At 38.2% G+C, this 24,914-nt stretch overlaps 1 protein-coding gene across 1 annotated transcript in view; it reads right to left on the bottom strand.

Moving 5' to 3' along the window:
• The window catches only part of LOC113059934 (glutamate receptor ionotropic, NMDA 2D), a 71,693-nt gene extending 47,422 nt beyond the window's left edge, over positions 1-24,271 (bottom strand). The window contains exon 1 of the mRNA XM_026228639.1: positions 22,820-24,271. The gene's annotated coding sequence lies outside the window, so the exon portion shown is untranslated. The remainder of the gene's footprint in view (positions 1-22,819) is intronic.
• Positions 24,272-24,914: the final 643 nt, after the last annotated feature.

The raw sequence follows: 24,914 nt of genomic DNA, 5'->3' as shown, positions 1-24,914 counted from the left end.
TTTTATTTTAATGTGTCTTTACATTAAGGTCAAATAGAGCGCTTGCTGGCAAATGCTATTTACACTAGCTCTTTCCACCAATGTCTGGTTGGGACACTCGAGATTTAAAAAAGACGCAATTAATTCAGTGTTTTCAGTGTAGGTAGTAGCACCTAAGACTTTCAAACATGGACAATCGACCCAGGTTCGAATCCACCTTTTTCCAAGCTATATATAATCACTTATACTCTATGCGCCTCATTTATTAAACACAAGCAGAACAAATGTTTGTTTAAATCGTTCGTAAAGTCGTGCTGACAACTTTCAAATGTATTAACATTTTTGTATTTTCAAAATGTAAGTTGGTACAAAAGCAATGTACAATTGCTCCCTACCATGTGTCTTCTTTTTGGCAAACTGCACGGCCATCATAACATTTTACAAGTTTGTTTGCTCTTATTATTTTACTGTATCTGAGAGTTAATAACTGTTTAACTGTAAGTAACTGTTAACAGCACTCATCACTGTCACATTTTACCCAGCCTTTATAATCATTGGAGGATGAGCGGGACAAATCCCACACCGACTAACTATCCTAATTGTACTGAACAATGACTGAACAACAGAGTTAATATTATGGGTTACTGCATTTTTATATTCAGTAATATTCTTCAAAATAAGATAATAGTAATGTTATTTCCATGGATATTCCAAGTCATAGCAATCAAAACGTCTCAGCTGGAAAAACACTATGCCACCAAAGCTTCTCAAGTGCCACCATTTGGCTGCTTTTAGAAAAGCTCCTGGCATTTTTCAGCTAGCTAAAAACTCTTTGTTGGACACACGTTAATTGAATATTCATTGTTTGGCATTTGCCCTATTTGTCTTTTTTGCATTTATGAAACATACTGGAGACAAACCTGAGAAAGGAGTCTAGAATAATCCACTACGTTCCTGAACACATAATTTATGTAGCTAGCTGTAATGCATAGGTGGGGATTATGCCAATTGTGAATAAGCATGCACACCATAGACTATATAAAACATGGACATAGTTTCTGTGACGTCACCTGTAGGTTTCTAAAGATAAATTTTTTAATCCCAAAGTGGGCACAGCCGGCCGTCGCCATCTTGGCAGCATGTCACTGTGTGTCATAATCAGGCGGCAAGGAAGTCGACCGGAGGTTGAAGTCGGCCGGGTGCCGCCATCTTGTAGCAGAACTTCACTTGCGTTAGCATTCCCATTGACTCCCATTCATTTTGGCGTCACTTTGACAGCGAATAACTTTACATCTGAGGTGTTTAAAGACTCCGTTTGTCCATTATTTATTTCTAAAGATACATGACAATGTATAAAGGGCTCCATTACCTTCTATGTTACATTATGGACCCGTAGAAACAGTTTTTGTAAAAATAGGCTAACGATTGCGTCACACCACTTGACTCTCTGTCGCATTAACGTACAGACAGGAGGAGAAGCTCGCAGGCAATTGACTTAATATGGGGTAGTGGTGTTACATTTTAAAATACTATACAAAATAATTAATCAGAATACTTAGTCCTGCTCACTCACGCCAAAGAACTCCCCGCTCAAGCTCGCCGTCTCTGCAAGATTAACGATGGCAGTTTGCTCGCACAGCTACTAGAAGATTTACATCTGTCAGACAGGTTGCTGACGTCATCAAGCTTAGTTTGAGTCTGTGCATCAGAAATGGAAGTGCTAAAAAACGCTAAAAATGGGCTTCACTTGTCTCAATTGAGTTCCAATGGGGTCGCTTTGTCTATTTCTTTTACTGTCTATGGTTAAATATGGTCAAGAGGCCGGACGGGGGTGGAGCTGGTTGCTGAAACCACGGCCACCTAGCTCGACAGTGGTGACAGCAGTGCAATCCAACTGTCACTCAAGTGGCCACGCCCTTAATTATGCAGAACTTTAAGGCTTAATATAATTTAAACGGATGAGTTATAAAAAAAATTCACCCCCTCACAGTTGTCATGAAGGGTCTATACAAAAATAGCTGTATAGACCACAACCACTTTTTATATCAGGCCGTAAACATATTTCTCCTGTAAGTTTGAGCATTTTAACATGGCTGGTCTATGGGATTGACTCCCTTTTGGAGCCAGTCTCTAGTGGCCAGTCGATGAATTGCAGTTTAATTCACTTCCGTGTTGGTTTCGAGAGAAACGGCAATGTTGCCGCTTGGTGCACTCATGCTTTATTTACTAATGATTGGAATTTATTACGAATGTTTTTATTATCTTTTTTATAATATTTAACTATAAAATCTGATGTTTACGGAAATTTTGTTTTTTACTTTTAATGAGGTGTAAATAGTATCTGCCAGTATAAAGTATAGATAGTATAATTACTATTTACACTTATTGAAAAGATTGCTGCTGTTCCACACATTTTTTTTTTTGCAATCATATGGTGTAAATTCTGTATGATGGAGAATATCTATAGGTGTTGATATTCTTCAGGTTATGATCATAGGCTGTAACCTGTCAGTGTAAATCCTGTAAAAGCTAGAGATGCTTCCAACAAATAGTACCATATTATTCAAATCTTGATTGTATGATTGTGGGTGTGGGGGTTCTGACAAGACATTGTGAGATTGTGCAAGACCTTTGAATTCTTAATCCGGGCCTCTCCATTGCGCGTACACACACGGAGAGCCTCATCAGTCAGTGCTTGCCACGCAAATATTGATTTGTCTTTCAAGACTTGCGTTTTAACTGACAAACGAACAGAAGAAAATATGTAAACATGCCTGTATTCTTACAAACATCGTCAGCCATGTCTTATGTGAATGTAAACAGTTGAGTATGACAACACATGTGAATCAGTATCAGTGTATTGGATGTGTGAATTATATCAGCATTCTATTCCTGCTGTCTGTGTTTTTAATGTTAAAAAAACAAAAGACAAGGAAATCACTCACTTTTCTTGACTGAATAGCTTTTGTAATTTCAACAAGGATTGATTTGTAATTTATGCAGTGAAATTATTTTACATTTATTTTTTTATTTCTGTACTTCTATACTATTTCTGTAAAATGACTAAACAACTGAAAAATACATTTTATTTTCTATCTTTGCTTTTTTTTGTATTTATTTGTGCTTTTGCATTTAGTTTGATTATTTGTTATTATTATCTTTATTTTTATTCGATTGTAGTCCTTTTTTTCCTGAACATAGTACATACCAAACAGAACCCCACCAAACCATGTCCCCAAAACAGTGAACCGAACTGAAGCCTGAGTAAAATAAACAATTACATCCCTAAAACAGAACTGTCCACCGATTGGTAAGCTGTTTAAGCATTTACATCCTCAGCAACTTAGTTGGTAAACCAAGTAGCCAGAAAGTTGCATATCTATTGTAGGCGGATAAATAGAAGGTTGTGGGTTTGAATCCCACAAGGAGCAATTCATGAATTATCATAATTGCACTTTTGGGCAAGACACTTAACCTCAGGTTTCTCCAGGGGGGCAGTCCTTTAATAATTGTACTCTTTGTATAAAAGTGTCAGCTAAATGATAAAAGCAAAAAGTGCTCCCAGAATTTTTTTTCTCCCAAAAATAGCACCATTAGGCCCTGACAGAGGTTTATGAGAAAGTGCACTCCTGGGCCTTCACCTTCAAACCTCACATTTCTGCAATACACTAAATGCAGTTCTCATTTGGCCTTATTCCCACCTTTAGAAAAATCGTTATTTCTAACATGGCATAATGCATATGTCTGAGAGAAGTCTGTGCCCCCTGCAAAGCATTTCACAGATATAAGATGTAACTCGGGATTTCAATACGAGTGGAATGAGAGGAGTGATGCAATATTCTCATATAAATTCATTTGTCACATCAGAGGACCATTTGAAATGAACCAGTACAGGCAAAAAGTTTATTAAAAACATAATAAAACTAAATTAAAACATTATATAAAAAATAAAAATACTTTCTCATAAGAAAGAATACAAATTTAACTCTAAAATCCTGATATTGAAAAATAAAAAGACCACATTGGACAGATTATGTGAAAACATTTAATATAGATGGCACACATGAGTAAAATAATTTGGAATTTGAATTTTTTTATATATATAAATATAAAAAAAGTATATACTGTATATACACAGGTGTTTCTCAATAAATTAGAATGTCGAGGAAAAGATAATTTATTTCAGTAATTCAACTCAAATTGTGAAACCCATGTATTAAATAAATACAATGCGCATAGTCTGAAGTAGTCTAAGTATTTGGTTCTTTTAATTGTGATGATTTTGGCTCACATTTAACAAAAACCTACCATTTCACTATCCCAACAAATTAGAATACTTCATAAAACCAAAAAAAAAAAAACATTTAGTGAATTGTTGGCCTTCTAGAAAGTATGTTAATTTACTGTATGTGTACTCAACAGGTGATCAGTGTGTGGCACTGCTGAGGTAGTATGGAAGCCCAGGTTTCTTTGACAGTGGCCTTCAGCTCATTTGCATTGTTTCGTCTCTTGTTTCTCATCTTCCTCTTGACAATAACCCATAGATTCTCTATGGTATTCAGGTCTGGTGAGTTTGCTGGCCAGTCAAGCACACCAACACCATGGTCATTTATCCAACTTTTGGTGCTTTTGGCAGTGTTTGCAGGTGCCAAATCCTGCTGTAAAATGAAATCAGCATATTCAAAGAGCTGTTCAGAAGGAAGCATGAAGTGCTCCAAGATTTCTTGGTAAACGGGTGCAGTGACTTGACGACAAAACACAATGGACCAACACCGGCAGATGACATTGCAACCCCAAATCATCACAGACTGTGGAAACTTAACATTGGACTTCAAGCAACTTGGGCTATGAGCTTCTGAACCCTTCCTCCAGACTCTAGGACCTTGGTTTCCAAATGAAATACAAAACTTTGGACCAATGGCAGCAGTCCATTTCTTCTTCTCCTTAGCCCAGGTAAGAAGCCTCTGGTGTTGTCTGTGGTACAGGAGTGGCTTAACAAGAAGAATAAGACAACTGTAGTCAAATTCCTTGACACTTCTGTGTGTGGTGGCTCTTGATGCCTTGACTCCAGCCTCAGCCCATTCCTTTTGAAGTTCTCTTAAATTATTTAAATCCAGTTTGCTTGACAATCCTCAGATTGGTTGGTTGTGCATCTTTTTCTTCCACACTTTTTCGTTCCACTCAACTTTCTGTTAATATGCGAACAGCCAGCTTATTGGCAATCAATTTTTGTGACTTACACTCCTTGTGAAGGGTGTCAAGGATTGTCAGAGACCATTTTGAAGGCTCAGGAAACCTTTGCAGGTGCTTTGAGTTGATTAGCCGATTGGCATGTCATCATATTCTAATTTGTTGAGATCGTGAATAGGTGGGTTTTTGTTAAATGTAAGGCAAAATCATCACAATTAAAAGAACCAAAGACTTAGACTACTTCAGTTTGTGTGCATTTAATTTATTTAATACATGAGTTTCACAATTTGAGTTGAATTACTGAAATAAATTAACTTTTCCTCGACATGACAATTTATTGAGAAGCACCTGTATTTCTCATACTACTCTGCCATCTTTAATTTATTTCACTGAGCTTATCCCAGTGTATTATGGGATTGGTTTCTCTATGAAGAACATTTTAGAATTTGGTCAAAAGTACTTCTACTATTGTCACAGTTTGTGTGAGGAAAAGGCAGAATGAAGAAGAAGAAGAATTGTAATGACATCTTAATATTCCACAACAGGTACATCCAAACAGGGTAGGCGCGCGCGCCCGCACACACAGGGTAACATTCACAATAACTGACAAACTACAACACAAGAGACAGGAACTAATATAGGGCCGATAACGAGGAGCAGACAGGTGAGCAAGGTGATTAACAAATAATGAGATCAGGATCAACCAGGATCAAAAGGACACAGAGGGAGAAACACCAATCAACAGTCCACAGGGGAATGTGACTATATGACAACTATAAAGTATTTACATACCAAAAGAGTAGTATGTCTATATAAATAGTATATAATAAATAAAAATAAGAAGATGCACACCTATTATTTCTGCCAAATATGTACTTGATGGACATTTTACAATCCCAAATTGAGGCCACAGCATTGGAGTCATGAATGACAGATAAACAACGTTGTAGGTCACATGACAAAGCCATGTATATTATACATCTGGAATTCATACATACTACTCTACACTATTATATAGAACTAACTTTTTCATGTTTGCACAGTAAGTTCTTCATCAAATGTAGTACCTGCTCAGTATGTGTTTTTGGACACAGCATTAGTGTGTACGTTAACAAATGCATATAGCTTTTACATTTGTACAGAATTCAATTCAATTCAATATGTTGATATTGGCCTTAAATAATAACCAATCCACTTGCCTTCATTGTGGCTCTACACCGCCACAACATTCACTGTCAGAAATAGCAGGTCCTCGATGGCAGCCTCTTTTTCATTATCTCGTAATTTATTTCACTGATGAAGGCAGGAAGCAGAGATGTTTGAAACAGCAGCCACATCTGAACAAATAAACAAGAACAACATTACAGAAAAAAAAAAAAATTCTCAGTGTGAATTTTCTCAATTGTTTGTGGATAACCTGAGAGCTAAAATGAGAAATCTGTGAGCTGGCCTTTCCACACAGCCCTCTATGCAGCAGTTTTGCTCACTTTCTCTCTCACTCATATTTTCCCACTCTACTTCTGTTTTCTGTTTGGAGACCCTGAACTGCTTAAGAGGTTGAAGAGCACAATGTGTAATACTGTGAAAAAAGAATCATGGGTCTTGCAATTTTCATTAAACAAATTAAGGCGATAATTAATAACAGTGTTTCACTAATAAAACCAAGTGATAACTTAACGGGGTCATACAAAACACCTTTTTTTACCATCAAAATGAGCTCTGTTTTAAGCAAGCCATTCTAGTCCATTTTGCTTTAAATGCTAATGAGCTCTGCTGACCCCGCCCCTCTTTTGTGTGGGGTGTTGAGCAGTACTGTTTACTTTAGCCGCGAAACTTGCTTACTAGCACATATTAAGAAAGGCGATTTGCAAAGATTCATCATCTTCTGTAGATGAAGCTTGAACACGAATGATTCATGCAAACATAGATGCATAGATGAACACAATGGTGGAGACCTTACAGGTCACTCAGGTCTAAGGTAAGAAAGCCTTGTCAATCAACCATCGTGGGAGGGGCTACGTCATTCTGACAGGAATCTCAGAACAGCCGGATTTGAGAAAGAGATTTTAAAATAGGGATTAAAAAAAAAACATTTATCATTATGGGATGGATGTTTATACACACTTCCAACACACATTTATGTTCGAACAACAACAAAAGTGTATTTTGCATCTGATGACCTCTTTAAGCAATTTTGATGTTTAAATTGAGGAACTGATTAAGCTGATTTAATTAAAGGGGACATATAACATTGCTAAAAATAACATTATTTTGTGTATTTGGTGTAATGCAATGTGTTTACATTATTTTAGACATCACCGACATTATTTTTACAAAGCTCATCGTTCTAAAAAGCACGGCCAGCTATCCAGTGCGTTGTGATTGGCCGAATACCTCACGCATGTGGCGGAAATGTTATGCCCCTTATCATGTTCAAGAAACTTTAGTCTGTAAAATGCGCTGCACACACTCAAATATTTGGTTTGTATAACACTCTCTGGATCGGTGTTGTAAACAAAACTTAAACACTGATTTCTAGTTGTGTCCTCTTTTGGAAGGCGAAACAAAGTAGTTTTGTAGTTTTGTTATAATCAAATACAAACTGGCCTTACTGAAAATCACAGACTTCTAAAAATCAAATTAAAATAGCTAATTTCTCTAATAATATAAAATGTACTGTGTCACAAATTAAATAATTTAGCGGATTTTACATGATTTATTCAGATAAATTTTATTAAAAAAATCAAGCTTTAAAAAATACTCAAAAATATTAAGTGTAAAATTGTTACCATATTTTATCAGTAGATAGCACATAACATTTTTCACAGTGTAGTGTGCCAGCCAATCACACAGTGCCTCTGCCTCAAATGTGCACATTTCTGCAGTTATGCTGAGTCAATTCAACCCAGCACTCTTCTGTTCCCATTCACAAAACAAAGAAACACCTATGAATCCTCCCGTTCACAAATCACAATCCTAATAACTTCCATTCACCAAAAACAACCCCCATGGCCTCAATTAACATAACAAGCTAAACCTAAGACTTTAATTCACCCAATTTATCCATGCTGAGAAAAGAAAGATCCTGTCCATAAGGAAAGAACAATTTCACAAGCCATTCTAATCAAATCGATCCCCTGCAATTCATTCACTGCATTTACAAAAGAGCAGTTAATTCTCCTTAATTCTCCTCGTTTTTCCCCCCATCTGAAATCATGACTCCCTTAAACTTGATTTCTTAAAACACCATGCCATGTATCCACCTATTGTCACCAACTACTGCATCAAACATTTTTCCCCTTTTTTAATATTTCCAACCCAGGCTAATTAGAAAAACATGCCTGTAGAGACACTTCTTCAAAATTATATTAAGTTGCTTCTTGCACACTTCTTGCACATTTCGTCTGAATTCTAAAGTGAAATGTCCAGTAAGTGGCTAAAATGTTCAGTTTATTCCTGAAAATTAATCTGCCAATGATTTTTAAGTTAGTTTTTGCTCTTATCATTGCAGTTTGGAAATTGAATGTACGTTGAGTCCAAAACGGTTAATGCTTTATTGTGTTAAAAAATAAATTACCACCTACATGAAACCATACCCTAAACCTAATGGACAGTGTTGGACAGTGCTGTAGCAACCATGCCATTTTAACTTGCTTTTAGAAGTCTCTGTACTCTTTTATTGTGAGCACAAGGTGTACCAGGTGACCATGTCAGAAAAGCCAAACATATGAGGTTGGTTGTATGACAAATCAAATGTCAAAATGTATTAGTTTACAAATCAAGCAATATGGCAAGTGTTTTGAGATCATAACACAGTATTCTGCAAGGAACTGCATGAAAATAAGTCTTTATTCATTGATAATCTGCCCCTTCGATCATGATTGCTTTGAAAAGTTGTTGTACTTTAACTGCCACTAGCTGTCATTTCAGCTTGAAACTATAGTTGTATGTATTGGTACATTTTGCAAAAATATAGTAATAGTCAGGTTTTTCCAAAGAGCCTATGTTGAATATCTGGCTGCTATTCAGAGGCTGTGCATTGATGAATGGGCTCCTGGAAACTCTTACCAGCCAGCAGCTGGCTCCGAGGACCCTCGAGTAGAAGTTCAGCACCATGAACCTAGATGGGGGTCTCTACATGATGCCCTGCCTGGGGTTGGCTCAACCAGCACATCCCTTAAGCTTCGCAGCACCACTGAGACCCTGAATCCTGCTTTCTGTCAAGCACAATGGAGTGTTTTAAGGATCAGAGCCATTCTAAGGACACATCGGGGGAAATGCCTTGAGTCAACTTGAATCATAAACCACCCAAAATCTATGAACCCCTGGGCAGTGTCTGCCCTGAGCTCCGCCTTCATCCTCAATAACACCACCAGTCCTCAGAAGATCTGAGCTTCTGTATAATGCACAAAACATCAGAGCACCTCAAGGTTGGTTATGGATTTCTTTAACCAGTGTGGGCCTCTGCATTTCCTTTTTTATTGTACAGTTGGATTTAACTAGAGGAGCTAATTTATTGCAGCTCCAAAAGAATGTAAGCCCTGAACAACACTGGTAAATGATGTGTGCAAGTCAAGCTTCAGCTGTTGAATCAAAGCTCATCAACAGCTACCGAGCGCTCAAACGGACTTTTAACTAAAATCTTATTATAAATTACCAGGAATGGCCTGCTCCTGCCTCCACCCACAGATTGACTGACTACCCACCATGAGTATTAGTTATTCATTGGTTGCCTAGATTAATTACACATTCTCATAAAAAAGAAAAAAAAAACTTAAAAACCTCATCAACTTGGTTGGTGGTTTAACAAAAAACAACAACAAAAGAACTGTTGCTATGTGGTGTGCCACTCCACCATTTGAATATGACTGAGATTTAAAGTGGAAATTGCCCTGGAGAAAGAGACCTGACTTCCAGAGAGAAGTGAAAATAAGCAAGCCAAGAGATTCAATCCATCAGAGAGAATGGCCTGCTCACTGAGCACTACAATTATCCAGCAAAAACACACCGATTTAGATGCAATGATAACACAACAGTCGGGTCAACAAAGCAATACTTTTTTATTATTATTGACTCAAACAGTATACATTAAAAATGCTATTCATTTGTGAAAAGACTTGAAAGACTTGAAAAAAAAAAGTAAAACCTCTTCAGTGCTTAGCAGTATTTAAACATCTTTTTCCCTACATATCAGTGTGTCATACAACATGTGGTGCAAAAAAACATGCAGAATAAAAAGAAAACATTTAAAAAATTATACATTTATGGACCCCTGAAGACCCTCAGGATTGTATGTCAAGGTCAAGAAGCATTTTATAATGATTTTACCTTTTTATGGCAAGGAAAGTTCAAGTTGTAAAATTTCATTGGTGGAACGCACCAAAAACGTAACATTTATGAATGAATAATATATACATTATATATTTTTTTTTATAAAGAAAAATGTTATATAAAAACATGCTATTTTGTATGATACACCACATGATGTTTTTAAGGTCAATAAATGTATTATTGAAAATGCTGTCAACGCTTTTTCAAAACCATTTAAACCCAACATGAATATAAAGACTACATTGGCACATGCAAATATGCCAAATAAATTTTTAAAGGGGGGGTGAAATGCTATTTCATGCATACTGAGTTTTTTACACTGTTAAAGAGTTGGATTCCCATGCTAAATATGGATAGATGGAGCGGAATTTCCTTATATGGGTCCTACGGGCACGTCTGCCGGAAGAGCGCGCGCTCCTGTATAGCAGAGCACTGAGAGGCTGAGCACAGACATTCACTGATCAGAGCGAGAGCGTCGCGAAAAGTCACAAAAGAAGTGTGTTTTTGGTTGCCAGGGCAAGACAACACTGCACAGATTACCAAAAAAAACAGCATTAAGGGACCAGTGGATGGAGTTTATTTTCACAGGGCATCAACGGAGTTGTGCAAGTGTTTGTGTCTGTTCCCTGCATTTCGAAGATGCTTGTTTTACAAACAAGGCCAAGTTTGACGACGGATTTGCGTATCGTTTATTTCTTAAGGATGATGCAATCCCAACGGAAAAGGGTCACGATCGTGTGTTGGAACCGCATGCGGTGTGTAAAACTGCTTAAAATATCTCTGCCTCCTTGTTAGTGTGTCCGCCTCTTATGCAGGAGACCCGGGTTCGAGCCCCGCTCGGAGCGAGTCGTTGCTGCTGCTGCTCTCGTTCAGTTTCATACACGGCTGAATCTGACTGTTAGCCATGGTTTGTTTTGAATGATGGTTTTTTTTCCTCACGGTAATGTCACAACTTCCAAACGCTCTCAACGCAAAAGCTTACTCGCGTTCGTGATTCTTTAGCTCCGCCCACACGTCACACCTCCTGCCGGTCGTGTTTTTCCGGGAAAAATTGGTACAGACTATCTTTCTCTTATGAATATAATAAAACTAAAGACTTTTTGGAGTTATGAAGGATGCAGTACTACTCTATAGGTACTCAAGATTAACAGGATATTGAGTGAAAACGAGCATTTCACCCCCCCTTTAAGAGATTATTCATTCTATATCTTGGACACTCAAATATGTCATTGACTCAGTCTTGTCATCTACAGTATGACGCAGCTAAAGTGTTTTTTGTCACAGATGAAGGAGTGATCGTCATGTCACGCTATGTGGGTTTTCTTCAGCGGCAGCCCAAACAAGTGTATTGTTTTACAATTCTGGCAAATCGAGAATGAAGCCTTTCAAAAAACCTAATGAAGCATCTGATGAGCATCCAGAACTGAAAAGCAGTTACAGTTCTACATGAGCAAAAGTGAATGTAGTGCTCCTATCAGTTCAGTGTGGTGGGGAGTGAATGGATTGGGAGCCAGTGAAGTGGCACAGGATGAGTGGGGAGGTGCTGATGAGAGGAGATGAAGGAGGAGGAGAGGTAGAGCTGAAACACAGCACGCTTACAGCATCCCTCCTCACACCTCGCAAACACACACCGCTGTGAGGAGTGAGCTTCACTGACAAGAGCTGCATAATAACACTCAACACACACATATATAACACAGTGTGTGCATTGAAAAAAAAGATACTTTGGACCAACTCTAATTTGTCAAAACCAAATGTAGCCTATTTGGTTTTCTCAAACTATATGGTTTGGTTCAAACCTTTTTTATTTATTTAATATTAATTGAACATTTTTATTTTCACAAAGACTTACAGTAAATATTCCTTAAAAATACTGTTTTAATATTTTTTAGGTAGTACTATCATTACAATCAGCAATATATTTCTGTCACAGTTTCTTAAAGTAAAACTGAACTTTTATTTTGACGGGTTGTTCTGAAGACCTCTGAGTTGCTGTTTGTATGTGTTATGATGGTAAAATGCGACGGTTCTAGGAATTATATTCATGTGTTCATGTGCTGGTGAGGTGGCAGAGGCTGAAAACACAGTGACGTGTAAAAGAAACTGTGGCATTCATTTATACAGAACATGATTCATATTTAAATAGTGTTTTAGCGGCTTAATATTGACACAGACACTAGTCTATATCATTTTTTGATTTACGTTTACTGACCTACTTTTGATTCATTAATTCAACATTTGCCAAATTTCAAGACATTCCGTGGTATACAGTTAATTACATTTTTATGACTGAATTAAGCGCAATCAAATTAAAGCAATCAAATTAAATTAAAAAATGTTTAATTGAATTTGATTACTATAATAAAGAGCTTAATTATTATTCTGATGTCTTTTTAAAATATGTAACATACCTGTTATATACTAAAACACATAAGGGCCAAATAAATAAATAAAAATAAAACAGACAAGAATTTCTGCCATCATTAAAACTCAAATCAACATTCCGCAGGTGTCAAGCGAAAATACTATTTAAACAAACTTGCTTCTTTTAATTTTCTCTGTATGCAGTGTTATTTGTTCTTAGACAAACTGAATAAAACCCATTTAAACCAGAAACCACAATTTTCAATTAGACCAATATAAAAATGCACCAAACAAAAAATGTGAAATAATCAATGTGAAATAATCCACAATGAGAGGGACGCTCAGGAACAAACTTGCCCTCTTAAAACAGAACAATTCCTTTGTGAAGTTTCTTCTATATCCGCATTGACAACTTGGCCTGGAAACAAGGACACACATCAAAATAAACTCTCTCAATCAGTCACACACACATGCTTTCACACCACATCTGGCCTGTCCTCACACACTGGGTGCCAAAAAATAAGCCGGATACACACTGTGCACATCAACACAATCTTCATGGACAATCTTACACTCTCCCAGCTGTCAGCTTCCTCCTGCGCCTGCCTTAACAACACACATACTCCGACATACACTTGCAAGTGGACACTTGGCTTTACCCACTAATGTGTAATTTTAGGCACAGATGCGTAGGGCGACCAAACACACACACACACACACACACCATAAAATCAGTTATATAGAGGGCATGTGCTCACATAGCATATGTTTAATGACACTTACACTCATGTGCACCCCAGCACTCTGCTGCATAGTCAGATTGGCACACAAACATGCTGCCTTTAGCACCAAAGCAATGCACACAGCCTCTTTCTTTAGGAGAGCATTGCCAAGAAAATAAATGTAAATGTAATCGGAAATGGTGGCGTTACTGGCCTCATCTGCCCTCCGCTGAACAAGCCATGACTCTTTGTTTGACATGGTCATTATTAAAGGTCAATGAGGATTGCTGTTAACATGACAAAAAAGATTGTTTTACAGGTGACTCCTGCTTTTTGTTATCTTTGCTGTCGTGGTAATGTCTGTTCGCTTGCATGTCACAGTGTGTTGCAAAACATAATTAATGAAAGAACAGGGAGACATGGGAACTGGTAAGAATTAAAAAATCATCACAACTTCATCGAATAAAAGGGGAAAAGGCAAAGGAATACTGATGTTGGTATTGTTCACCCTAAAATGCCTATTCTTTCATCAGTTGCTCACCCTCATGTCAACATTCATTTATCTTAGAAACACAAGTGAAGATACTGTAAATGAAACCTGAGAGATATCGGTTTCTCCTGTGAAACTCCATTATACCAAATGCTGATGCTTCAAAAAGTTTAATAAAAAAAAAAGATTAGGAGCATGTGGTAAACAAGGAAGCTCAACCATACTTTTTTCATAACAAGAGAACAAACCTAACTGGTTCTTGTAGAAGTCACCTTTGAGCTTCAATTTAATTGATGTGCTCCACCCTTAAATGCATTGTACAGTATGTACAGTTTTAGTGTTCTTTAAATCTTTAAAGTATACTTTAGTATATTAAAGTATTCCAAATGGAATATTGATGAAAACACTACAGAATATTTTTTAAAAATGTGATGTGCAACAACAAATAGGAGTAAGATATAAAAATGTTTGAATAAAAGGAATATTTGAAATGAAATATTGTAAAAAAAAAATAAAAAATAAATAAATAAATAAATAAATACATTTAAAGCTTTGTACTCTGCATCTACATTTCGCTACATTTTTTTTTTTTTTTTTTACTGCAGATTCAACTTTATGCCTAACCTTTTCTTCTCTCTCTTTTCTTCCTTGCATATCTGACTTGAATTTCCTGACCGCACATCCATTTCCATTAAAAAGTCAGCAATGGGCCAGCAATTTTGTACATTTTGTGAGTAACCTTGAGAACTTTGATGAAATTCTAAATGTCAAAGCAGGTCTTACTACTTTGAGGTGTAGCCACAAACACCAGGGTCATATTGCATCAGCCAAAACTATTTTATCATTTAGTGTCAAATGTCAAATTATCAAAGTCATCAAGTGTCCCTTTAATTAAAGACCATTAAACCCATTGAGCACAGTACAATCAATTTTAAACAGCCCTTTTCCTGAATTCACCCTACTCCATTTTCAAAAGGCTTTGTATGTGTGATGATCAATGTTTATATAAATAAATGAAATCTGTTCATCATATAAAGTGATCCTCTTCAGATACTCGTATTAAACCGCTCGATTCATAATGATTTCTTTTACACCTTTATGAACTTATTGAAGCTTGAAAGTTTATGGTTGCATGGACTTTCAAACGAGATACAGGAATTCCTCTTTTTTTCATTCAAAAAGCCTTCATTTGGGTTTCAAAAATGACCAAAAGTCTTATGGGTTTTGAACAATAAGAGGGTGAGTAAATGATTCCACACTTCTTGTTTTTTGCAGCATCTGAAAGCATATTTATCATCAATTCACTTCACCGCTTAATCCTGACTGGTCAGAATCCCGAGCGAGGCCACATCCATCACTTTAATGTTGCTTGAAGATTGGATGGGCTTATTCAGCATGCAAAATACTATGCTATTAGTATGTATATTAGACTCAAGGTAATCTCTCCAGGTACCTTTTGTGCAGTTGCTCCCTAATTACCGCGTGCGGTAAGAAGAAAGAGCTGATAAAAGAGAGAGAGAGAGAGAGAGAGAGAGAGAGAGAGAGAGGTGTCTGACAACGCGAAGGAAGGAGTTCATAATTCCTGTACTTTTTAACGAAAGTTGTTGGGAAAACTTTACTGAGGCAACCTAGCAAAAAAAAATGCTTAGTGTCAGAGTAGCACAGTTTAAATCAATGTATCATTTCATAAATGCAGCCTTGTGTTTTCCTATTTCTTTGAAACAGATGACAGTTGTTGCCCAATGAGACAGTTGAGTTTTATTATGGCAAATTATGGCAGTAATAACACAACAACACCCTCCTCTCTTCAATCATCGAGACAGCATATCTATAGATATTTAAAAAACTAAACACAGTAAGTATTCCTAAACACACGTATTAAAAAAATAAAAATAAACAGGATAGGTATGCTGGACACTAAAGCCCCATATCATATTTCAGATATTAATAATTCAGGAGATGGAAACTACATGGCAAACAGTTGTTACAATCAGATGGAGATGCACAGATACTGTACGAACTTGGATGTAACAGAACTGCTCATATTTCCACAGAAATATTACTGACACACCAACATGCACACCTGTACATCACATGCTTGATTACACTTACAATCTTCCTGTCTATGCCCATCTCTCATTCTCATTCTCTCTCACACACACACACACACACACAACTGGACTGAAGATGAATACTTTGAACAAGCAATCTATACAAAATGAATATTTGTACTTCATAACTACATTTATCACATGTTTAAACAACAAAAAAAATGAGGAATACAGAAAAATTCTGAGGATTACAACTATGCAGCCAATGTAGCCAATGGAGATTACAACTCCAGACAGCTTTTACAAAAAAAAAAAAATTATGTAGTGATTTGTTTATATTAAACCTGTTCTAACTGATGCTTCCATGACCATCACAAGTCAACAAAACCTCATATCAGCTAGCTAGATAATCGTATCTTGATGTCATATTAACATCAGGAGAATTTGAATCAACATTTAGTACATCACAGAGGATAAAAAACACAAGTAAACAAGCTATATACTCTCCAAAAGTATTTCATTGTAACAAGATGTGAAAATGTAATATGTTAGCAGTTTTACTCTAGCATTACTTTGTAAGTGACTATGAAAATGAATGATAAAATTATCTCTCTCTCTCTCTCTTAAAAAACAACAAGATGACTGACACAATGTAACTTATAGGCTCATAAATTACTGGACAATGAATGGACATTTAGGTTACAAATGTAACAGTACAGCACATTGGATCGCTATCACATCAACCGTTACTGAAGAGCCTTTGAAAGTACAAAGACACTCAAACAGCCAGGTTTAAAAAAATCCCATTCATTTTATCCATAAAGGCTTGAGTACACTAAATGACTTTTAAAAACGTAACAGATTTTACAAAAACTGGGCATCATACATTTACTGACTTTGTAATGGTCACAGAGGAAAAAACGGACCATCATACACTAAATGACTGAGGATCAACACCAGACTTTAAAGGTCCCGTTCTTCGTTGTACCATGTTTTAAACTTTAGTTAGTGTGTAATGTTGTTGTTAGAGTATAAATAATATCTGTAAAATTCTAAAGCTCAAAGTTCAATGCCAAGCGAGATATTTGATTTAACAGAATTCACCTACAAAAAATGACCCGTTTGGACTACATCCCTCTAGTTCCTGCAGTAATGACTTCACTAAAACATTTTTTTGACTAACCTCCTCCCACAGGAATACACAAAAAAGGGGGTGTGGTCTTGTTGAGCTCTGACGGAGAAGAGGAAAAGAGTTTCATTTGTGTTTGTCGCCATGTCGTCGAAACGCTGTTATTTTCATCTCTGAGTCCAATCATCTTTTTTTGGCCTTCCCAGGGATGCTGTACTTGGAGATTAATAGTTACAGTTTATGTTTAACTCGGTTCCCGAAAATTATAATCCACATGTAAAACTATGTGCAGCACATTTTGCTGAGGACAGCTTGCTGAGGACAGCTTTCTCAATCTCAATCAGTTTAATGCCGGATTCGCACAAAGATTATTCTTGAAAGATGGCACAGTTCCCTCTTTGTCTGGAGAAGCCATTGTTTATGAACCAAAACCGGTAAGTGTATTTTATTATTTAAGTTGGTGCGTTAAACAGTTTCTGTAACTTGTTACACAAAGGGCAACGCTGTTCAGCTTTGTTAACTAGATGTCAGGGCTGTGCAATGCGATTTTCATGCGCATCTTGTCAGTAAAAACGCTCCTGTGATTATAAGTACATCTCCAGCATGTGCATTCAGATCAGGATTGCCAGGTTTTCAAAACAAATCCTGCCCACTTGCTTCTCAAAACTAGTCCAAAACTAGCTCAATCGTGTTTCCAGGAGGGCCGCGTGTGCTCAGCTGCTGTCGAATCACAACACAGGAACCACTGGCACAATCAGAACTCGTTACGTATTTCTGAAGGAGGGACTTTATAGAACAAGGAAGACTTCAGCCCGTTTTTATGACAGTGAAAACAGTGGTATACAGATAGGTGAATTGTGTGAAAAATACTGTTTCTTTTACACGCGAAACATGAACATGTTATATTGCACACTGTAAACACAATCAAAGCTTCAAAAAAGCATGAAAAGGAAAAGGAAAGGTTAAACTTTTAAAAATCCCTAAGGAATACTTTTGGTGAAAATTAGGAATATTGAGAAAAAAAATGCACCAGTATGTACCAGGCCCAGCTCCAGAACCAAATCACTGAGGGTGTTTCTTAAATTAGTTAGGGTGCTTTAATATATCCATGCGCTATGGTGCAAAGAGCGCTCCGTATAATAACTAAAACTGTCACTCATCTGAATTCATCACGATCTCACAAAGATACGTTATAATCAATGAAGTTCTCTATGCTGCACAACGAATCTCTAATTTACATTGCGTCTAAACTTGTAATTTGTGCTGAACACAATAGCTGAACAAAAATCTCTGACGAATTTAGCGGTGAGTGGATTCTAACTTAAACGCCCCGATTCTAAAAAGATTGGTTACATTGCTGAACATTGCAAAACCACATTGAAATGGAAACCAATCTCCAGAGCACAAACCATAGCGTACTGGCAAATGTCAAATCTGCATTGAAATGCCATTAATTCAGCTTTAAGTGAGTGTGCTATTGATTTCATTTGAGCACCCCCATAGAACCGGGCCTAGTATGTACTCCATATCAAAAACATCTGTCAAATTAAAAGTTACCAAAGAACCATTTCTGTTCTTGCTTTGATCTAACTACACCTGTGTCGGGGTAAAAGCATGCCCTCTTTCCTTTTCTCCTTTTTGTTTATTTACATACTGGACAGAAATCTGTCAGTATGATCAATCGGCACCTTGAATTACATACAGCCTAAAATCAATGTCTCCTCACTCTGGTCCACCATTATCCATGTCATTTCACTGCCCCTCTCATCTTGGTTCATCCAACAGTTGCTGTACAGATGTCTGCACCTCTCCACTTCACAAAAGCAGCATCTCAAAGCCTGTCTTATCACTAGAAACCTCCCCAGGGGAAAACACGGCCTCACTGGCTTGATCTTCAGCCTTTGTTAGTTTACATCTGTCAATAGCGTTTTATGGACTGGTCTTTGATTGGATATCGGAGACGAATGAATCAGAGACGCTGCGAGTCTACAGAGTGTCAGCAAGCCCACGTTAAGCTGTCAGGTGAATTGCGTACGGAAGCGAGGGAAGTCTTGCAGGGATTTCCGTGGTAACTGTACAGGACCGCAGTTGCAGTTAGACTAAAATATCCGTGGTTACGGTAACCGTGCAGATGACTGAAAAGGAGGACTCGGCTTCCTGTGGAAACTCATGGCTGATTAGAACAGGATGCCAGTGAGAGCCACACTTTCTGTGGTACTGTTTCCTCTTGATATGCTAACATTTCCGGCTTCTTGTTAAAAAACACTTAGGTTTCTGTTTTTAGAACTTCTTCATTGACACAATGGATCATAGAAACACTCTCTTCCTTTTTTCCCTCCTCCTCTTTTTCCATTGCTCCTTTACTACCATTCGACCTCAGCTGTGTAACAATAAGGGGATGTTCACACAAAACATGTTTCTAGAAACTAATATCGTCGATACCGATATTAGGGGGTAAAAAAGTCTTATATCGATATATCAGCCGATATTCTCTATGTGCATATTATAGTACAGTACCAGTCAAAAGTTTGGACACATTTCCCATTCATGTCACACAGTCTCATATTGGCCAATAAAATCGGCAAAATTATAAATCGGTTAGGCTCTAGAAAGGCGTTCAAGTTTATATCAAAGCCCATTTCAGCAACATAAGAAACAAAAATCATGCCTTGGTAAAACGTTTATTAAGATATAAAATGTCTTTTAAAAATTATTTAGAAATATTAAGTCAAAATTAAAATGTGAAAAAGTCAGGAAATGAAAAGTAAAACTGTCAACTGACTTTTATTTTTTCATAATTTTCATAATTTTAATCTCATACTTACAATTTGGTATGCAATCAGTTTGACATTTTATGTCAGTTTAGACTTTTGTCATAATTTAGTCTGCAACAATTTTATGACTTGTGACAATTTACGGTCAATTTATTTTATTTTTCTCAAAATTATGACACTATGTCATAATTTAAACTTTAATTTCATAATAATGAAATTGTATACCAAAGTTTTGACTTATCTCAGAATTGTGATTTTTTTTTCTGTCTTAATTATAACACAGTGTGTCAATTTAATTTTTTTACATTTCATATTTATGCCATAGAATGTCATTATTTCACACTTTATTATCTAATAATTATGATTGACCGAAGCAGGATTGTTTTTTTTTATGTGGCAGAAAAGGGCTTCAACAATTGTCTCCAGACCTCAAAATGATTATCATTTTTTTTATTTTACTGCTCAATGTCCCGTTCATAAACACAAAAACGCAACCTGTGTGAATGGCCTGTAAAGTAGCAGCAGCTCTATGTGAGACAGGGTAGGCTGCTGTATGTGGGTCAGAATGTCAGAGTGCCTGTGGGGTCCCATGTGCTTCCAGTTTCTCCATCTGACCCCGAGCACCCAAAATGCGTCTGAGGTCTAATGTAAATTAGCGTGGCCTTTATCAATAGTGAGCCAGTCTAACCGCTGGGGATCAGAGGGAGAAAGGAGCAATGTAATCTCTTTCAAACACCAGCCTATGATCTCGTTAAAGACTAATTGATGTTCTGTGTTAACGAGCTTTACCTTAATTAGTCACATTTAAGTGAATGGAGGATACTGAGAGGGGAGTTGGATGCAGTTTTGGGCATGCTGGACTCATCAACACAGCTATGCAAACAAAAATAAGAGTGAGGGAAGTAATCAGACGAAGAGACAGATACAAAAATGCTGAGGAGAGGGATTCAGCAAAAAAAGAGACGTTAAAAAAGCAGCAATACTCTAGAGTCTGAAAGCACAAGGGAGGGAACGATAGAGAGGACGGAGAGCAAAGGTAAAGGAGAAGATAAAGAATCAATGCGCAAAAGGAAAAAGAGAAAGAGTAAAAGAGTAAAGCAAACGTTGATTCAGGCTGCTCTCATCTCTCTGTCTGAGCCCTCCAACCATGTTCAGTCTCAGATATTCAATTCCTTTTTTTTTCACTTTCTTACTCTCCTTCATTTCCTCCTCTTGCTCCCTCATTCTGTTTGCACTGTATTTCTCTTTTCCCCATCCTTCACTGCATTTCTATGTCTATGCATTTCTCTTTCCATCCAGCTTCATCTGTATCCACCCCTCTGCTACAGTACATCCTCCTCTTCAGTGCATTATAGTTTTTCACCTGCTTTCATTTTATACTCTTTCACTCTCATTCCTTCTTTATAAGTGCACTCCCCCTCCCTCTACAGTAAACCCTGGAAAGCAGCTGTAAGACCGACCGCTGGAGTGAAGCTATATTGACACGTTAACATTACTGTGCACATTACAGTACTGCAGTATGTGTGTGTGTGTGTGTGTGTGTGTGTGTGTGTGTGTGTGCACGCGTGTGCAGTCCTTGGTGATTTGTGTGCCCAGTATCCACAACATTCCCTTTTCAGTATATGTGCTTTTTTGGAGGTCATTATCTTTTCTCACCTCTCTCTTTTTACCTGCAGGACCAGATGTGTATCAATCTCCCAAGATGTGAAAATCGTCTCAAGACAGTAAATCAGTACAGTGTGAAGCTTATGAAAGGTCACAACATGCCATTAGTGCACTAACACATATAAATGAACTAAAATGTATGATGTATGCCTGAACTGATCTAAGGCCTGTCTTGGTGGACATTAAGACCTCACATTCCCTTTGCAGGACTCCAGGCTCCATCATAACAGCTTTAATAAGTTTGGCGCAAAGAGGGAGTAAAACTTATTACGGAATATGAAGCAGAAGCCCCACATAAATGATTTTACTTCATCTAAACGCCAACGGTTTGATTCATATCGCAGGAGGAAAACTGTGGGCCCATGATGGGCTCATATGAAATTAACATAATGAGCGCTGCTCATAAATCTCACTGATTTCTCACCCAACTATTAAAAAGCAAATGGCCAGACTTTGAGAAATGACAGTAATGGATATTTAAAGTCTGCTTCTTCTCGTTTAAATGGTTATAAATGTATATATAAAACATACTGGAAAATGAACAAGCTATGCTATTTGAATAAGCTCGCATAGCACTGAAACAACAGGAGTATCAAACACACATGCACTACGAGACTGTGGTAACTGTGCTCAGGAAAACTGATAAATCCGCAGTTTACATAAACAGCCTGACAGCGCGGCACAGCGACGCGATCATTAGCCGCACCGAAGCAGCATTTGAAACGTTTTTCAATAATCAGCGGCTTCACGGTTGTTGTTTTTATGAACATCACTAATTGTGCCCGCAGACTGCGCGTGTCTCAGTGTCGTTTACATGCGCGTGCGTCTTCGCGTTTCGCTGTAACCCCTGCGCGTACCTGTGCAGTGAGAGTGCAAGAAAAGTCTAAGTATGTGCCGTTTCACAGAGGAACAAGTGGCCTTATAAGCACTGGCATATGTGCGCGCGTGCAGCAATGACAGAAGGGTCAAACCCCCGCGCGCGCCGGCCGTCTCCATCTCTCTGATGCAGCGCATCAAAGTCCCCTCACCCGGAGCCGGCGGTGCACTGTCAGTGCCATGTCTCCTCGCTCCACGCAGTCAAGTCCGTGCAGAAACACAGCAGCATTCATTAAACTGTTACTTACTGTGTTTTTCACACGCCTGTCCCCCCTCTCTCCTTTCGTCCCTCCATTCTCTTCACATCATTCCCCTCGATGTATCCTTTTTGCAGCTTCTCCAACCAAAATACACCTAGAAATATATATCCTACATGTATTCAATCTTCGCGAGCTCTCTCTCTCTCACACACACTCTCTCCACCAATCTCCCGCTCCCTCCTCTCGCTCTCTCTCTAGCTCCTCTCTCTCTCCCTCTTTCTCCGCTCTTTTGTTAAAATTCAGTATATGCGCTTCGTCACCTAGCAACCGTCAACCCTCAACCTCCCTCTCTCGCGCGCGCGGGCGCGCCGGACGCCTTTCTCTCGCGCGCGCTCTCTCCATCACTAGCGACACGTGTTGAATGCTAAACTTAGCGGTGTGGAATAATATTAATAACTGGGTGGCTCGAGGTCTCTTCCTCTCCTCTAGCTCTCTCAGCCCTCTTCCTCCCCTCACACACACTCGCGCACACACACCTCCTCCTTTTGCTCGCGCATATCATCATGCAATATAAATATTTACTAGAGCGTCCTCTGTTGCATGCCCCCCACCAACCACCCATCCTCCCGTACTGCGAATCAATGGTGTCGTACCGCCACTTCTGCTTCTCCGAGCAAAACGGAGAGGTGTGCATCCGTCACGCTGTCCTTCCGTGACACTAGACACGCGTGTATCCATACAGCAAAGACGGGGGGAAATGCGCACCGACCGTGTGCGTGCGCGCGCGTTTTGGAGCGTGAGTTAGCCTTGCTTATGCCTGGAAAATGATCGGTGGATGGAGAGAGTAGCTTGAGCTGCAGTACGCTATCAAAGGAGAATCAGCATTTTAATAAATGCTTATAATTATTCACTTTGTTTATTCAAGCGTTTGTTTAATAAATGCGCATAATAAATTATTTTGTATGTTTAAGTGTTTATTCTGCTGTGTGGCCCTGTAGATGTGGTGACTGGTCAATCGATTAACAAACCAATAACTCAATGGCCCGTGATGAATACTGACACTGTGTGTTTCATTTAGTGAGCTCAGATGATAAATGGTCTGTTTTTTTGCAGAAGGTCAGTCCTTCCCAGCGTGACGCAGCGCTATTGATGAAATACCATTCAGCCATCAAAGCGCAGTCATTTCCAGCCCTGTTCCTGGAGTCCCAACAGTTCACATTTTGGATGTCTCCCTCATACCCATTTAAAGTCATGGAGTATTCTACTAATGAGCTGACGAGTTTAATCAGCTGTGTTTGATTTGGGAGACATCCAAATTGAGTACTGCTGGGGGCCCTCCAGGAAAAGGTTTGGAACCTGTGTTTTAAACTAAGCATAAACTACTGATTCGTTTCCTCATCTCCTTTCAGCAACATGTTCATGCGGGTGTATGTATATAACAGTCCAAACACTTAGTCCTTCAATTCCTCAGTGTAATACCATGCAAGTTCATTCACATTTATTTAATACTTATTAGTTTTATCAGGCCCTTAAAGGGGGGGTGAAATGCTCGTTTTCACTCAATATCCTGTTAATCTTGAGTACCTATAGAGTAGTACTGCATCCTTCATAACTCAAAAAAAGTCTTTAGTTTTATTACATTTATAAGAGAAAGATAGTCTGTACCGATTTTTCCCGGAAAAACACGACCGTCTGGAGGCGTGACGTGTGGGCGGAGCTAAAGAATCACGAGCGCGAGTAAGCTTTTGCGTTGAGAGCGTTTGGAAGCTGTGACAGCTGTGAAGGCTGAAACTGAACGAGAGCAGCAGCAGCAACGACTCACTCTGAGCGGGGCTCGAACCCGGGTCTCTGGCAGGGGAAACAGACGCACTAACAAGGAGGCAGAGATATTTTAAGCAGTTTTACTCACCGCATGTGGTTCCAACACACGATCGTGACCCTTTTTCGTTGGGACTGCATTATCCTTAAGAAATAAACGATGTGCAAATCCGGCGTCAAACTGGGCCTTGTTTGTAAAACAAGCATCTTTGAAATGCAGGGAACAAACAAAAACACTTGCACAACTCTGTGATGCTCTGTAAAAATAACCTCCATCCACTGGTCCCTTAATGCTGTTTTTTTTGGTAATCTGTGCAGGGTTGTC

The sequence above is a fragment of the Carassius auratus genome, chromosome 41 (assembly GCF_003368295.1).
Source record: "Carassius auratus strain Wakin chromosome 41, ASM336829v1, whole genome shotgun sequence".
Lineage (NCBI taxonomy): Eukaryota > Metazoa > Chordata > Actinopteri > Cypriniformes > Cyprinidae > Carassius > Carassius auratus.
Note: the sequence above shows the minus strand (reverse complement) of the source record. Positions and strands in the feature narration are given on the sequence as shown.